This window comes from Myxocyprinus asiaticus, chromosome 44 (genome assembly GCF_019703515.2).
Source record: "Myxocyprinus asiaticus isolate MX2 ecotype Aquarium Trade chromosome 44, UBuf_Myxa_2, whole genome shotgun sequence".
In the NCBI taxonomy this organism is placed as follows: domain Eukaryota; kingdom Metazoa; phylum Chordata; class Actinopteri; order Cypriniformes; family Catostomidae; genus Myxocyprinus; species Myxocyprinus asiaticus.
This window is the reverse complement of record NC_059387.1, coordinates 19,689,558-19,708,269: the sequence shown is the minus strand read 5'-3', so window position 1 is coordinate 19,708,269 and position 18,712 is coordinate 19,689,558. Positions and strand designations below refer to the sequence as shown.

At 41.8% G+C, this 18,712-nt stretch overlaps 1 pseudogene; it reads right to left on the bottom strand.

Annotated features, from left to right (window-relative positions):
• Positions 1-18,712, bottom strand: part of LOC127434514 (thiamin pyrophosphokinase 1-like) — a 133,647-nt pseudogene that overhangs the window by 17,879 nt on the left and 97,056 nt on the right.

Here is an 18,712-nt window from a genome sequence, read left to right as displayed (position 1 = left end):
TCTTATGCCTTGATTATTTACATCATCACTTCTTCTAACAGGACATCCTGGCTTAACTTACTTCAGTGGTGGCAAAAGCATAACTATTTTATTTTATATGCATAAAACACACTGTAATCACTTCATATGGTTACATATTTTATATTAACTAACAATCATTACTTTCTGCATTAATTTGATTAGTATATTAAATGATTTCCCTTATTTCAGTTTATTGGTCACACACAACACATCCCTGTGAGAAGAATTGTGTGTGCTGCCACAGGTGTTTTCTTTTTTTATCCTTGAGACTTCCTCTTGACACATGCATCTCGATTCACCCCAATACTCCCTATTTCTCTTGACGCATGCATCCCGATTCTTCCCTATACTCCCAATTCCACATATTGTCTGCACCAAATCATGCATTGTCGAACTCTGTTCTATTAAAAGCATTAACTCATTCCTTGACACAGACAAATCATGCATTGTCTGACTCTATTCTATTAAAAGTATTCACAGAAAGGGCCGTTATAAGGAGACACACACAGAGAGAGAGAGAGACTGTAATTCTCCCTAGCAAAGCTGCATTTTTCCATTGATTTGCACTTTGATTATTAAACTGAGTAAATGATAATTAAATCAATAAATTAATCATTAAATATCTAACATATTGAATAATATTCATAATGCAGTTATTCGTAGTACATTGATTACACATTGTCATTTTTAGATCATTGCATATTGCATACGTTAATTCAATTATCAATATGGACTAACTGAATGATTAAATGAAAATATACAATAGAATCAGTCACCGTACCGCCTACCGACAGAGCGAGGAAACGGCCTCCCGTCATCACCCGAGCTTCAAGGAACCAAGCTGGAGTCAAACGACGGACAAACACACATTCTACCCACATCCTCACGTGATTCAAGTAAGAGGTTTACGTCTGGGCAGAGATTAATTATTATAGTGTGTTATTCTTGTGAATCAAGGCTATTGCTTGTACAGTTTACGGACCGCCGAGTCCGCTTATTGCTGCTAATAATACTCAAGGTATTACTGTAACATACTGTTACCACAAATGAGATTTGCTGTGTTGTTGTCCAACCATGTTGGATTTGTTTGTGTATATCCACCATCGCGGGTGAGACTGGCACACTGAGTTTATCCATTAAAGAACCAAAGACTGCGGCGGATGGTTTACGAGCCGTTCACCGCATCTCTGAGTGATAAACTAACAGTTGCCTTCTCTCCCACGATCGCGAAAACAGGCTTCGGCGCCATCACTCTGTTCTCTCTCTCTCTTGTACTAACCACACACACGCGACTCCTCACAAACATACCCGCACACACATTTGGCAAGTAGATAACTTGGTGATAAAGCTCAGCTTTGTCCCTAAGTTATCGTACAAGCAGATACACGTGCTAAACAGGCAGATGCCATTAACCAGTCTCTCCACCCACATTCGCAGCCATATTCTCTGGCCGTAAACCTCGCGTGACATACTCTCCACGAGAGCCACGTCTGCCATTTTGTGCGCGTCACTCCTTACACACACACATGCACACACGCACACACACTCAAACACACACACATACCCATTCACACACACACACACACACACACATACCATCTTCTCATGTATTATAGGCTTATTTTGTTACCATATCTAATCATTGGTGGTTGGAAGTCAATTGATTAATTGATATTACTGCATCAATAAACTTTGTTATACTTTAAAGAGAAGTGTTTTGGTATTGCTTTGCATACACCTGTGTCAAGGGCTGGCAGGGGATGTCAGAGCTGGGAATCAAGCCTTCATTGTTTTCCTTTTGAATGTCGATGTTCTCCGGACGTCGACTGTCCTAAGAGAACAATCCTATAGTGAGACTGCTATACTGCCTGGTTATTAGTCCCTGATTCCAGGGTGGTGCCCCGGCGATATTAAACCTTATTGATTTTGATAATTGATAATTATCCTTGATGATTTTTGATTTGAAAGATCAATAAGTTAGTGTTAATTCTAATCAATGTTCTATTGATTTGAATAATTAATGATCATCTTTGATAATAATTAATATTCTATTGAATTTGATAATTGATGGTTATCTTTGATGATTGTTGATTTAAAGGATTAAAAAGCTAACATTGATTCTAATCAATGTTTTATTGATTTTAATAATTAATAATTATCTTTGATTATGATTCATTATTGCTAATAACCAAACCTGCTCCTGAATGAAGCGCCCAACAATCTTACATACATAGATGATCTTAAAATAGTCTTGACAGTTAATGACAATTTATGTTGATTGTTCAGCCAGTTCCCACCTCCTCCTTGCCCATCCTGTGAATACGTTACATTGGTGCCGAAACCTGGGAAGGAGGAGGGATGCGCTGTCGTGGAGTCCTTGCTGCTGCCATCCGCCAGGGGAGGAGCCGCGTCATAATCTTTCCGAACACCAACCAAACGCTTGTCATTATAGTAAACAAATAAAACAAATTATGCTGTGCTATCTAGACTATGGGCAATTTAAACACAAATGAAATGAAATTCATGTAAACGAATGAAGAGCTCCATTTCATCTAACATCTTTTCACTTGTGTGTAGGAGAACTCCATCATCTGCCATATCATTATGGTAAATTTATACATGGCCTTGTCGTTCAGTCATTCACTTTTTTTGAGATCCTTCAGTAATGTAGACTCAATTCTTAAAAATAATGTAGTACTAACAATTTTAAATCCTCTCTCTTCCCTGTTTGTTTATTCATTTATTTATTTAGCTCATTCCACCTGTTGTGTTAACCACAAGCGGGCTTGATGACGTTCTAAAGTTAAAATGAAAGATAATGGCTTGAAGGGTTCCTTCCAAGGCTGTAACCACAATATACTTTGAGTGAGACAAGTCCCCTCCAATAATCAGATATGGACAGATTGTCCCCCCCAATAATTGATATCCTTGTTGCTGTTCTGCTGCAGTTCATTATGCACCGCTGTCTACTTGTCATTAAGTTGTTGCATATAACATAATGTTTTAAAAGAGTTACATTTTTAGCATGCACAGTAGTCTAACACCACTTGTCAATGTCATTTGAGATAGCCAATCAAATCGATGAAGGTGAGACTCAAGTTTAAGAAGTGGTAACCTCATGGATTATTCCAGCAAGCAGTTCAGGTTAAGAGTGTTTGTTTCATGTAAGATGTAAGTATATAACTAAGCATACAATATTTGCCCACTATTTTATGATTGAAATGTTGTACAGACCAACAGTAATTTCCAGTGGTGCAAACTATTCTATTTGGCGAAATTTGCCATTTTTAATTGAAAATATGTCATGTTCAGCATGTGATTCGCATGTCATTCATAATTTTAAATGTGTAAACATTAACGGAGATATTTTCAGCATATCAGGCTTAAGACAAAGAGCGAATGTGTGTATATTGTAAAGGAATTGAACGAATGTGGTTATCTGGTAAGTTTCTGAAGTAGTTTTTTATTTTTTTATTTTTTTTTAGAAAATTCACTTGATATTGTCTTAGAAAATGATCTATACCGTATCTACTACGTAGATATAATTAGCGCTTTTGAGGAAGAACTAATCACAGGATTTGCCAAAGTTTTTCAGAATAGTTGCATCAAGTCTTTGAAAGATACTGATACCTGGTATTTTCTGCTGCACCATTATTTAACTTTTCTTTGCCATTATTTTCACTCCGGTCTTTTTCAGTTGTTGTTGTATGAACATTTTCAGATAAAAATGCCCATATACACCACATAAAAACAAAGCAAACTGTATTTGTATTTATCTGTAAACATGCACTATATGGGCTTCTTAGAACGTTGCGCTGCTTCCAGCAGTTTTTTTCACACTTTTTTAGGCACCATGTCAGGTAGAAAAAGAATGTCAACTTTTAACATCAACTTTTAAGAACAGCAAAGTTTCGAGACACCTGCATTCCTCTGTATGAGTTGCACTGCATCTAACTTTTTTAGCACAAGAACACATGCTGTCTGTATTACCTCTAAATAGGCAGTTTTCGGCAAGAACAAGCTGCAATGTTGGGGCCTGGGTAGCTCAGCGAATATTGACACTGACTACCACCCCTGGAGTCGCGAGTTTGAATCCAGGGTGTGCTGAGTGACTCCAGCCAGGTCTCCTAAGCAACCAAATTGGCCCGGTTGCTAGGGAGGGTAGAATCACATGGGGTAACCTCCTCGTGGTCGCGATTAAGTGGTTCTCGCTCTCGGTAGGGGTGCGTGGTAAGTTGTGTGTGGATCGCGGAGAGTAGCATGAGCCTCCACGTGTTGTGAGTCTCCGCAGTGTCATGCACTGCAAGCCACATGATAAGATGCGCGGATTGATGGTCTCAGAAGCGGAGGCAACTGAGACTTTTCCTCCGCCACCCGGATTGAGGTGAGTAAACGCACCACCACGAGGACCTAGTAAGTACTGGGAAATGTAAGCGCAGCGTAGTTCTAGCGGGAAGACTAGTACATCATCGCACCATTAGCTAGGTAACTCCTAGCCAATCACATGTAAGCCACTGCTCACATTATCACATTGCTGTTTCAGTTGTGCTAACATGGCAACATAATTCTATAGCACTGTCTGAGTCGAGTCCATTTCGTTCTCCACCAGCTAACATCCAGCTATGGACACGGAATTATTCACTGCTCCTTACCTTATCCAGAATCAGCAGTTCCTCGCCGCAACACACGTCTGCAAATGTCCGGACTCTCAGTGGGATCGCGCCCTCTCGGAATCATAATAGGCATATTCTGACCTCTCCAGGCCACAAAAGAACCCATGCACAGAACATCTCTGGAAGCCTGCCTTCCCAACGACGCCGTCACTTCATCTCAACTTCTGCCCGCATCAAACCCATGGGGAGTAAACAATCAGCAAACCCAGATCTTCATCCATATCTCATTCACTTAGGAGATCTCCCTCAATCGAGCCACCGCATCCTCAATCGCAATGCACGGCCCGGAGTGGAAGGAGTGCGCTCCTCGCCAAGTCTGTCAAAATCATCGGCTCAGGCAGCAGCTGATTTCCATCAGAAATAAGCTAAGTTCTTATCATATCCATCAAATGCATTCAGATTTAGTCATGGGTCTAGGCCTTCTGTTGCCATACTGTCTGCTCATCATAACACATCTGCATCAATATGAAAAGGCAATATTTCATGTCAACAGTGCATTCACTCTCATAGTAACGGCAGGCAATCACGCGTTCACAGCGTGATCACATGAGGGTAACTCGGTCAATGTTCACTTGCATGTCATTCACCGTGTTGCATGCCCGAGCGTTCCCCATCGGGCAATTAAGATCATTATTCAGGCATGTCATGATGTACAGTGCTCATTGTATGGGGTCCCATCACTCCATTCAGTAAGATATTCCCGTTTTGTTGGTCGCTCTTTGCTCTAATTCACGTAGCGGACGCTTTCCAATACAAGGTATCATCCCCATGCCCTTCTCACTAGGAAAGACAGAGCTCATGATGTGGGCACTCCGAGAAAGCACGGCATCACAGTTTAATATAGTCTTCGCCAAAGTCTCGTGAAAGGGTCCTTAGTGAAATAATTAACTTATCTCGTTCGGTTCAACATTCGAGCGGCGTTCCCTACCCGAGCGCCTTCAAGGGCGTATTAATGCTGCTTCGGAAAATGCAGTGTTTCCTTACTCTATACATACTTCCACATTTTCATTGGAAGCACCACTGTTGCGACGAGCCTCTGACACCTAGCGGTAGGCTCCGCACTGCATTCTCTTATTCATCATATAATTTCATTACCAGCGCAATGCATATCGCCTATATGATCAGCTCATACAGGGGGTAATTCCTTTTTCACGGCATATTTATGTTTTATTACTCATTCAGGCATTATTAAGTGTAGTAATTTGTATCGTATGTCTTCATAAATAATTTACTTTCATCTTCGGTCGGACCATGTTTCAATCTATGGGGATCTTCAAGCATTGGGTCTTCATCAATGTTCAAAATTTCAAAGCTTACGAGTTTAACAGTCATGTCAGCCTAACTACATTACTTTAAGTATCAACGCATTTCAGTATGATGCTGTTCACTTTTAATACACATGGTCAGGGACGTTACATTTAGTAGCAAGTAGGTTTTGCAATCATTGGATAAAACCTGTGCCGAATCAAGCTCACTAATTTAATCTTGCTACTGTTAATTTCTGTTCCTGCTGGTAAGTCATAGCTCCCTCCATATGCTTTTGTTATTTCTTCAACTATGTTGCCAAATACCTTATTGATTTTAAAGTTATCAATGATTTTGTTTTGCTCCACTCAATGTACGTATGTGTGTGTATGTGTATCAGGGCAGCTCTTGTCAGCAGCAAGCAGTAGGATTCGTTCCTCTGGACATCACAGTGCTGGATATGTGTTCTCGCAGCAGATACCGAAATTCAGTCCACTGGAGCTGCATGTCATGGACCACGCATGGTCTGCTGGTTTCACAGGCAAATATATATATATATATATATATATAAAAAAGGCAGATATCAAAGATGCTTTCAAATCATGCCCATTCACCCCGCTGACTGGCCCCTCTAAATTTCCATGGCAGTCAAAATTTTACTTTGCTGTCCGACTCTCTTTCGGGTGCAGAAGTAGCCCTCACATGGTAAATCTCTAACGAAAGGCCTATACTGGATCCTTCTCAATCACATTAAGCTCCCCTTCATACTACACCTGCTCGACGATTTCCTGCTCATCGATCACCCCGTTGCCCCACCCCCTTTTTGGACGTTCTATCGAGCTTTTTCACAAGTTGGGTGTTACCCTCTCAAGTGGAGAAGCAAAAAAAAAAACAAAAAACAAAAAAAAAAAAACAGGCCCTGCCATGTCTCTCGAATTTCTCTGCATCACGCTCAATTCTTTAAACATGCAAGCTTCCCTGCCTATTAGGCCACCTCAATTTTGCCGTGTGCATCATTCTTCAAGGCCTCTCCTTAGTTTCCCGCCTCCTCACACTAGCCCATTCCGAAGACAACCTCTCCTACATCATATCAATCGATGACGGCTGCTGCTCGGACCTCCTCTTCCGGTCACAGCTAATAAATCACTGGAATGGCATTTCCTTTTCACAAAAAAAATAAAAATAAAAATAAAAATCTCCAGACGACATGTCCCTTTTCATGGATGTGGCTCCCTCCGTATGATTCAGGGGATATTTTCTAGGATCATGCTTCACAGGGAAATAGCCAAATGAAGTTTTCAATAGCTTCCTATGCTCCCTCTTCCACTCTCTCTGAAATTTATCCCATCGTCATGGGCAGCGTTATATGGGGTTCCCTTTGGACACGCAAACGTGTCGTAGTTTTGCAACAATTCCGCAGTCGTCACTATAATCAATTGAGACCTCTAGCCTCATCTCCCTTATGAGACATTTGACATGGCAGAGCATTTCCTGCAACTTTATTATCTCAACCAGACACATTCCTGGGTTTTTCATAAAACATTCCCTGCCTTCCCATCTCAGACCTCCTGCTGGATTAAGCCCCTCCTTACTACCCCATTTAAATTCCGCTCCAAATCTCATGCAGAAAGCACTTGCCCAGTCCACACTCACTTCCTACAACTCCTACTGGGCTCACTATTCCTCCTTCTGCCAATCACACAGTACTCCTGTTTTCCATTCTGATCTCCCAGTGTGTGTGTTCATTTCCTTTTCTTTCACACTAGACATCTCAAATTTCCTCCCCTATTCAACACTCCATCCCTAACCCCCATGTCGCACTACTGGTTCAGAAACCACCTCGCCACTACCCTAAAACTTTGTGGTCTCTCCCCTCATGTCTTCTCGGGGCACTCTTTTTGCATCCGAGCAGCTACTACTGCCGCTCGTCGAGGTATACCAGAGTCCAATGTCAAGATGCTCGGCTGCTGGTCTACCTCACCCTCCCTGAAATATAGTTGACCTAACCCAAATCATCTAACAAGCTCAATTCTCCATCAGCCATAAGTTTTCATACCTATCTGGTGGTGGTTGGTGGCTCTCTCTCATCACATCTTTCCCTACACAATGATTCAATTCAAGCATGTCCATCGTTTCACAAGGATAATGCATAACTATGCCTACCCTCCTCACCAGGTCTTCCATAATCTCAAGCATGGTTTCCTTTGCATAGGTAATGTACAAGCCAGCTCGCCCTCGCCGGAAAGCTCACACTATCATGGGATATCTTTCAACAGGGTATTGCACGACAACATTGCCATTATCGTATGGCTTTATGTATGCTGTTAACCTTGGCAAAGATAACCATTAAACAACGGCCGCCCTCGTTGGAGGGCTTGAGCCTCATGGGATATCTTTCAACAGGGTATTGCACGACAACATCGCCATTATCGTATAGCTTTATGTATGCTGTTAACCTTGGCAAAGATAACCATTAAACAACGGCCACCCTTGTTGGAGGGCTAGAGCCTCATGGGATATCTTTCAACGAAGGGTATTGCACACAACGTCGTCATTATCGTACGGCTTTATGCTACATTGTTCACCTTTCGGCAAAGATATCCTAACAACTCTTCCCTCGTCAGAGGGTTTTCATGATTAAATGTTGTTTATCTTTCAACAAAGATACTGCACAACAACGCTGGCCTAACGTAGGGCCTCATACCATGTTGTTCGTCTTTGGCAAAGATTCTGCACAACCAGGGGCTCCTCGACAGAGAGCCCAAAATCGCACTCAAGGACAAGAATAAAAAATAAAAAAAAAACACACTGCTTTTCCTATTGCAAAGTTATTGCACAACCATGCCAGAGATATCACACACCATGTCAAATCTAGGTGTTCACATTTCTCTCTTTTTTCACCTCCAGAATGAATGCCAACACAAGACCTGGTTGTACCTGACTGGATCTTCTCTTTTGGGGGTAGTAGTCTACTTTCTCTCTCTTTTGGGGTAGGCTCCTCGCCCCTGCCTCCTATCTCCGGCAGGATATGACGGTTCCGAGTACAACTTCTTCGGACCCCCAGACGGGGCTTACGCCAAAGAGAGACATTACATTTTCTGTTTTATATTCATCAAATAAATGTCATCTTGAATTTCACTCAAGTCTGCAAGTCTTCCTGATAGAAATTTAAGCGCAGCGTAGTTCTAGCGGGAAGACTAGCAGCTGTACATCATCGCACAATTAGCTAGGTAACTCCAAGCCAATCACATGTAAGCCATTGCTTTATAAGTCTGCTCACATTATCACATTGCTGTTTCAGTTGTGCTAACACGGCGACCTCCACCACCACCAGTCGAGTCCCATCCTGCACGGGGGTAGGCTCCTCGTCCCTGCCTCCTATCTCCGGCAGGATATGACGGTTCCAAGTACAACTTCTTCGGACCGCCAGACGGGGCTTACGCCAAAGAGAGACATTACATTTTCTGTTTTATATTCATCAAATAAATGTCATCTTGAATTTCACGCAAGTCTGCAAGTCTTCCTGATAGAACTGGGCATTCCAAATTGGGAGAAAAGAGGATAAAAAATAAAAAAAAAGAATAAGCTGCAACTAGTGCATGAACATACTCTAATTTTAATTATCTGGGGTTGCATCAACTTCATCCATTGCAAAATCTAATCAAAGTGAATTTACAGAGTAGGACGAGTAACATTAGATGACCAAGCTGATATAATTTTTTTACTGCCTCTCCAAGTACAATGAGATTTGCAATAAGTGCTCTATAGTGTTCTTGTCAGAAATCAAAATGATGTTGTGATTACTCTCTCGAAATGCTCTCTTTCCCAGTCCTGATGACTAACTTTAATATTTGGCCTTGATGTCTACCTACAGCTCAATATCATGGAAACAGAATAGTAATGGGCCGTAAAGTCATCCCATTCTGCCGCTATTACCAAGAATGAGAGTTTGAGGTGTTAAATCACCTGGGGCCACAGCAGGAGTCCATTAAACAGCCTTTAATGAATCACTCATAACCTCTGGGAAGCCACTGCTGTCAGTGTCATCTCTTGCACAAAACCAGCTTTTCAATGGACACAAAACTTGTAACTACTAAGCACTAATGACTGCGTTCGCATTACCAAGAACCTTGACCATTAGAGCTGACGGGTCTTTGTGCCGTAATTTAAGGGTAACCAGGGCCTCTGTTGCAAGTGCTATCATCTGCAGATGTGCTGTTGAAGAGGGAGGCAATATCCCAATGTGGCCTTAAATGTTCTTCCAATCTCCCACAGAAGCTTAATCGAATGGCTGGAGTGCCGCTATGAGGTTATAACCCTGATGTTGATTGAGAACAACACTTCAGCTAAAAGCCCTGAATCAGTGGTTCATTTACGACAAATCTGTTGTGATTCTCTTAAGAAAAATCTAATTGTGAAACTAAATCTCTCAGATTAAGGCTTTCTTTTAAATCATTTCACTTCATATATCAGGGGTGGGCAATATTCAGTGAAAATTTGTTGACACAAGTACCCATTTTGTTTTGCATTTAAATAAAAAAATAAAAGGTATTGGTATGGCAAAGGGCGTTCCAATCACTTTACATTCAGAGCATGTTACAAAAAGGTCATTTATTTGGATGAATTTTAAAGAACAATGCAGAGCAGATAAAGTCACTTTCATAAAATTATTATTTTGTTTAATTGCAATTTTCATGACTGTTCAAACAATAATAATAAAAATAAAATAAAAAATCATAAAATGGGTGAAAGGCCTACTTTCACATTGGAACATGTTTTAGGTCATAAGGACCTTATATTATTCACGTTTTTATTATTGTATTGCAATATGTTATTATTTATTTATTATTTTATCAGTAGTATTTGAATCACTTTCTGTGACAATTTAAAAATAGATTTATATTGTTATGGTATGATTATTGTTATATCATGATATAAATTTGGCTTTCTTGTGTGTGATTTAGTAGTTGAGGACTTGATTCAAATTGTTGGACTGAGAACAGGCCAATAATTCCACAGCATTCTTAGTATCTCAAATAACTCTAATGCATGTTTACGAACTCCAGCCATGCCTTGTAGTGTTTCATCATGCTGGTATCTCACCATGATAACCACAGTCTGTCATTTTTCCATTCTATATACATTCATATATTCCCAAATGTTTTGATTTAGCATGTACTCTGGACGTCCTCTTAACCTACATACTGTAACTGCTACATCTTATGCGCGTACATGAGCACTGTTTATTAGACTTATTAGTGTCATCTAGGTACTGGTGGTAAATGACTTCAGGTTAAGTGTCTGACAGGTCTGTTTCCCAGGAGGAAGCAGTGGATGGAGTAACTCAGTGAGAACATGCGGAAATATTTTCACGCCGAGTTGAACTGTACATCAGCCTCAGGCTATTGTGAGCGGTGACAAGCAAAACTTACATACTCCAGCAAATACAAAACTCCAGAAACCTTCACTAGCATTTAAGTAAATACATTTGTGGTCATGAATAATCCATGAAATATTGGGGATAACTACTCAGCATTAACGGTGCGAGAAAATTCATCTTTTATTTTCTGTGGGCTTCTGTAGGAATGCAATTATGTTGCCAGTAGTGATGTCAGTTTTCAGATTATATTCGTACTGTGAATGTACACTTATAATTGCTAATGACAGTTCTGGAGTTAAATGCAGTTTTCACGCATACGTTCTAACAATAGGAAATAGCACCCCGACTCTGAATGATCAACCTTGTGTCACATTCAGGATTTTCTTAGACAATTTATTCACCAGCTGAACTCTAATGTTTTCTAAACATCATCCTCCAACTTTGTTCAAAGGATAAACAGAACTAATATTAAATGGATATTAATGTTTAAGAAAGCTCATTCATTATATATTAGCTATCCAGAGTTACCAAGTAAAATTGAATTTCAAATTAAAAAAATTCAAAAACATATTCAATTGAAGAGAAATGTGACACATTTCTGAAGAGAAATGTGACACATTTCTGATATATCTGCTGAATAAAAAACAGCTTAAACCAGCCTAAGGTGGTTTGTTGGTCTTGGTTTTCAGGTTTTCCAGCATGGCCAAGCTGGTGTTTAGCTGGTTTAGTTGTTCGTCCAGCTTATTTTCCAGTCTGAGCAGCTGAAACATGCTCAAAACCACCCAAAACCAGCAAAACAGACTGAATCTAACCAGCTTGGAAATGCTGGGAGACCAGCAAACCAATTTAGGCTGGTTTAAGCTTTTAAGATTTCCAGCTGAGACTTACTCTTATTTCATACAGTATAAAAAGTAGAACCTACTGGCAAAGGAAGAACCTACCCCAAAGGAAGAATTATTCAAACTCATACAGAAAATTACAAAACTGATTTCTGTATAGTTTCTCTCAGAATATGTTTTTGTCTAACGTTTTCCTATTATCACACTCAAGGGAGTCTGGGCAAAAGCTGTGTGCAGTGAGACACAACAAGACTAATAAACACAGTATCAAGAGATGCGACAAATATACACTATATAATTTTAATGCTCATTACTTGTGCTTTTTCTAAGTGCCTATGAGGCTAAGTGCCATCTCGGTTGTCATGCAGCTTTCATAAAGCTATCTCACTCTGATAAACAGAAATTTTATAAATAAAATTGTTATTTATTTAATACAATTTAAGTTGTAAATACCAAAATTTGCCTCTAACACAATAAGAAAAAAATAAATAAAAAAATAAAATAAAATAAAAATTTTGCAGCAGAAGAATACCATCTGCAAAATAGTGAGCCATCATAAGTATATAATGCATGACCATTATCTAAATGAGAGTCAATAAAATGCACGGTTAACTATCATACTCAATACTGATGGTCTGTTAGTTCAGTACTGCATTACAATAGTGTGTCTCCAGAAAGTGTTGACCATTTATTTTTAAAGCCAGCATTTAGCTAATTCTTTATTAACAGTATTTTTTTAAACTTGTGTTTAATTTGTTTGATATACCTTCACCTATCCAATTTAATGTGCACAGAAACAAGTAAGCCATTCTTACTGTAGGCTGATTTCCCCCCAAAATGTAAACACTGTGGCTCTGTGGTGCTATCAGAACATTACTCTGTTTAAGAATACTTACCAGCCTGACACAGCAACATTGGCTTAACCAAAACTGTGAGCAAAAATAAACAGTTTTTAGCAAAAATCAAATTCCAATATGTAGCCTATTTAATTGAAGTTTTCCCAGAAACCCAGGTGAAGGGGTCCAGCACCGAGCCGTCAAGATTAGATAAAACATTTTCACCTCCAGTCGAGGTCGTAAGGAGCTGACACAATAAAGCTAAGCTTCTCAGTCATGTATCTGTCACTTCAGTCCCACCACAACAACAGCCCCTGTGCCCTCTGCAGGATTTAACAGGAGACGGGGCGGGTTGCCTTTGCCTCCTGGATGTGATCAGGCCATGTATTTTTCACAACGAGCCCCGGCCTCCGCAAAAGCTTGCTGGAGATTACTCTCGGTGACAGCTCGCATTAGCAGATCAAAGGCAGACAGTTGGGCAACATTACTATTCCTTCTAATGTCTTCAGTCAGAGCAATCACTTTGGCACACCTTTAACATTTAATGCACGTAGGAGGCGTCCCACTTTCACCCACTCAGAGCTCCAACCCTATAAAGAGTACCAGAGAAGGGGGAGGAACCAATACAGTACAGACAAACTTTTAGATAACCAATGCTTCATTCAATTTTAATGGCAACCATTGGCAGAGAAGGGGGTGGAGTGTTCGGGAAACCTATTTGAAAACAGTCATTATTTTATGCAATTCTGTTTGATGATGCTAGTGGTAGAGAAATTACATGCTTCACCTTTAATCTCTGCATAGCATATAAGCTTCCATGTTCCACTACTTAATTCAGCAAGGGAAGGAAAAACTGTCTAAAGTTTAAAGTAAAGATGGATTGCACAGTACAGTATGTTTACTACACAGCACAACACCACCAATGTCCCCAAACTGTTTTTCTTATTTGTTGCTTGTCTTTTGTTTAATCACCATTCCTGGTGGAATATTGGTTTTACACAACAGAATCAACAATTCTAGAGCAAATGCTATTTAGAAGCTAAAATAAAATGATGTAAATGTGAGCTCTTTCTTAATCTAGGCCTGACAAACTGATTCAACTGAAACATCGACGAGAGTTTACCAGAAATTTGAACTGTCAGGGGTAATTTATGTCTCCTATCTAGGACAGGGCCATGCAAATGGAGCACAGAGGATGGTACTGGCTGGGAGACAGTCCTCAGGGAGCTCAGTGTGTGTCTTTGTGTGTGTGTTTGTGTGTGGGTGGACAGTTCTGTGGCCTATGGGTGTGCAACTCACCCAAGTTCCATTTGAGCCCAGAAGTGGTGGTAAAACAAGTGCTGCCCACAGGAATCAGACTACACCATTTACCCTCTAAGCCAGTGTTCACGTTCAGCCGGTGCTGTCTGCCCTGTGAGTGAGAGAGAGAGAGAAAGAGAAAGAGAAAGAGAGAGAGAGAGAGAGAGAGAGAGAGAGAGAGCAGGAGAATGTCATGGAGAGAGAATGAGTATGAGACAGTCATAGAAGCTCTGTTACAAAAACTAGGGAGCTGCTAGACCCCATTTTAAGAGGTGTGACCTATGAACACCATTCCATTTTCATATTTTGAGTACTTTTCCAATAGGATACTGTCTTAGAAGGCAGGCGCCTATGTAGGCAATATACATCAAGGAGGATCACTAAGTTTTTGAACTTTAAGGGATAGTTAACTCAAAAATGTAACTTCTGTCATAAGTTACATTGTGCTGGGGATATTCATACGAAACATTTCCTGCTGACAGGACCAGGCTGGTCACCTGCATATGTGTTTTAGTTACTGGTGTGCTTGTGTCCTCAACCAGGCTTTTGAATATTTTCACCAGCAACACTAAACTGGTCGTCCAGATAAAAAAAAAAAAAGAAGTTTGTCTACCTCCATCACTTTTTTGGAAAAGAATCATTATATTTTAAAGCTACACTATGTAACTTTGGGCCCTCTATCAGTTGGAGCATAAAAATGGCAAGTTCCTTGTGGAGGAACATTTTACGTGAGTTGTGATTTGGCACTAAACCTTTAAACAGGCTATCTGATGTGTCTGCACACTGATTTATAGCTAAAAAAAATACTTATTGGATTACACTTTCTTGCAATGTTTAGAACATTAGTTCTTCATCAGGCAAAAAAAATAAAAAAAATAAATAAAAGATAATTTTTCTGCTAAATGGACAATGGAAAGTAACAACTTTTCTCATGACTGCATTTCTGTGACTGAGGTAAAAAAAAAAAAGCTTAAGAAAACAGCGGCACACACACTTTGGGAATCTGCAGCAATGTTATAAAATACTCAGAAGGCATGACTATTAGTGAACATAACTTCACCAGAACAACGCAGCTTATAAACCCATTGCGATTGGTACACATGACTATGTTCGATTAAAGCATGACAAGCAATATAAGCTTCAACAACCCAATCAGAAAACATATCAAAGCATTAAAGTAGGTAAACAACTTCACCAGTCAGTTAAAAATGTATTAAGAGAGTGATATTCACAGCTGGAACGTCTTTCTAAGCTTACGGACATGATGTATACATGCAAGGAAGAATGACTTATGCCTGTGATTTTGCGCCAAATCCGTCCCGACAGTTTATTTAAGGCTTACTGTGGTGAATTGGGGTAAGACAAGGACAAGGTTTTGAACATGGATTTATTATGTACACACTCAATAATTAACTTTTGTTAATTGTAACCAAATAAATCTTATGTAGTGCAGCTTTAATAGTTCTATTTAGCTTGGCCATGAAAAAAAAGTAGTCATCCATGTAAAACAATGACTTTAAGACTATAAAAGACTATAGATTCTATAGCTAGAACCCACCTACAGTACCTGACTTTCAGCAAATTGGTCAGTGCAACTTACTGAGCATAACATCATCTAATTAATATTCATGAGCCAAGCCAGTAACATTTACAATGCATCTTCTGTGCCCCTGCTGGTTCCCTATCTGTCACTCACTCGACGTTGTGTCGATGTAGTGACACTAGGGGTCACTCTTGGGAGCCCGAGACACCTCTGGTCTTTGATAAAAGGCCAATGAAAATTGGTGAGTGGTATTTGCATGCCACTCCCCCGGATATATGGGTATAAAAGGAGCTGGCGTGCAACCACTCATTCAGATTTTCTCTTCGGAGCCGAACGGTCGATGTTTACTGAGCTGACTGTTCATTCACCTCTGCTGGATCTGACAGCGCATTTCAGCGGCTTCTCCCTCCTCTGCACTGGTGCACTGCAGAGAACGCCCCTGGGTGCTTCGGCAGAAAAAAGAGAGTATATTTTCCTAAAAGAGCATATTTCTCTAAAAGAGCGGCACACACGGTACGTCTTTTAAAGATGCATCTTTTTAAAGATGCCTTTCCGTTTGTGTGTTATTCCTGGTTGCGGTCATTACCTCTCAACTTCAGACGGTCACAATCGCTGTCTTTCAAGCCTGGGCGCAACCCACATGGATGGTTCATGTACTCACTGCGAGAACATGACCATGGCAACATTGTGGACGCGGCTTGCTTTCGTAAGAGGCTCCCCGCCTCGGTCCTTCTACCTACGGGTATGAGGCCAGCGCGGCTAGCATTGGAGGCGATTTGGGGACCCCAATGGGACCGCCTCCGCCGGGTATCCCCCCACGGACCTCCCATTCCCCAGCATGCTCATCTGCCCCAATCGGGCTTCCAGATGAGTCTGCCGGCTCATATCACGGCGAGTTCAACCTCTTGTTCAGAGCCCGCGAAGCTGATGAGCTCTTGAGCGCAGCATCGGAGAGCGGGCTTGTCCAGTTGGATGCAGAAGCCTCAGCTGGGCTCCCCCCTTCAGGGATGATTGCCCAGTCACAGGCTGATGCGGAAATGACAGACATGCTTTCCCAGGTGGCTGCGAGTGTCAGGCTACAGTGGAACCCTTGCGGCTCTATGATTGGTTCCTGGGCTCGTGGCGCCGATCAAAGCAGCCACGCCGCTACAGTGCCTTTCTTCCCGGAAGTGCACGAGGAGCTGACAAAATCATGGGAGGCACCTTTTACTGCCTGGTCCCGATTTCTCAGCTCTCTACCCTCTCTACCCTCAATGGCGGGGCGGCCAGGGGCTATTCAGCGATTCCCCCGGTGGATAAGGCACTCACGGTGCACCTGTGCCCACAGAGCGCCGCCACCTGGCGCGGACGCCCAAAGCTCCCGTCCAAGGCCTGTAGGTTCACGTCGTCCCTGCTTGCTGCTGGACAAGCCGCCTCTGTCCTGCACGCCATGGCTCTCCTGCAGGTCCACCAAGCCAAGGCGCTAAAAGAACTACACGAGGGGACGACGCGCACAGCCGGTGCTGACCTGTTTGAAGGCGTTCAAAAAGAAAACATCGGTTCCACTGAAACTCTTTCGGAGGCTCCTCTTCATATGGCATCCTCAGCGGTGGCCACTCTGCTAGGGTGGATGCATATGAGACCGCTTCAGCACTGGCTTCAGACTCGAGTCCCGAGATGGGCATGGTGCCACGGGACATATTGCGTGGTCATCACGCCGGTCTGTCACCGTCTCTTCAGCCCTTGGACCGACCTCACGTTTCTACGGGCAGGCGTTCCCCTAGAGCAGGTCTCCAGGCACGACAGACGCCTTCAAGATGGACTGGGGCGCTGTTTGCAACGAGAACGCAGCCGCCGCCTTGTGGATGGGCCCGCGGCTGCGTTGGCACATCAACTGCCTCGAGTTGCTGGCAATTCTACTCGCCCTGCGGAAGTTCCGGCTGTTGGTCCAGGGCAAGCACGTGTTAGTTCGGACAGACAACATGGCAACGGTAGCATATGTCAACCGCCAAGGCGGTCTGCGCTCTTGTTGTATGTCACAACTCGCCTTCCGTCTCCTCCTCTGGAGTCAGCAGCACCTCAAGTCACTGCGAGCCACTCAAATCCCGGGCGACCTCAACACTGCAGCACACGCTGTCACGGCATGTTACCCCCAGGGAAGAGTGGAGACTCCACCCTCAGGTGGTCCAGTTGATCTGGAGTCGATTTGGACAGGCACAGGTAGACCTGTTTGCCTCCTAAGAATCCTCCCACTGCCGCTTTCATTGGCCTTTTATCAAAGACCAGAGGTGTCTCGGGCTCCCAAGAGTGACCCGTAGTGTCACTACATCGACACAACGTCTCATTCCCTCCATCAGGGAACGGAGGTTACGCAAGTAACCATGACGTTTTCCATACAGCACCAAATCAGCACTCACCATCTTAAACCAGTCTGGACCAGCATGGACACTGGTACTTTCAGCAACATATATCAATATATTACACACACTGACTCAAAAGCAAGATGAAAGATGGAAGATGATGAGGCTTCCAAAATTGCTTTCGAAAATTGCCAAGAAGTTCCAAGAACTATTCTGCAAGATCTAATTAGCACATACCACAATCAGCACAAAGTTAGACACTAAATAAAATGTTTAACTTTTTAGTTTAATCTAAATCCAAGTTGTCGCAAACGCCAAAGTTTGCCAGTTCCAAACTCTTTCTGATCTGCCTCTGAAAAGTCATGGAATGGCGGTGAATGAATGCTGCAAAGAATGAGAACTGGATTCATGGTTTATAATCTGCTTCATGAGGAATGAACCAGTCAAGGACATCTTTATATACTGTAGATTTAGATTTATTTATTTACATTTCTGGTCATCTCAATGTCTTATATTCTCTATGAGCTTCAGAGGTTG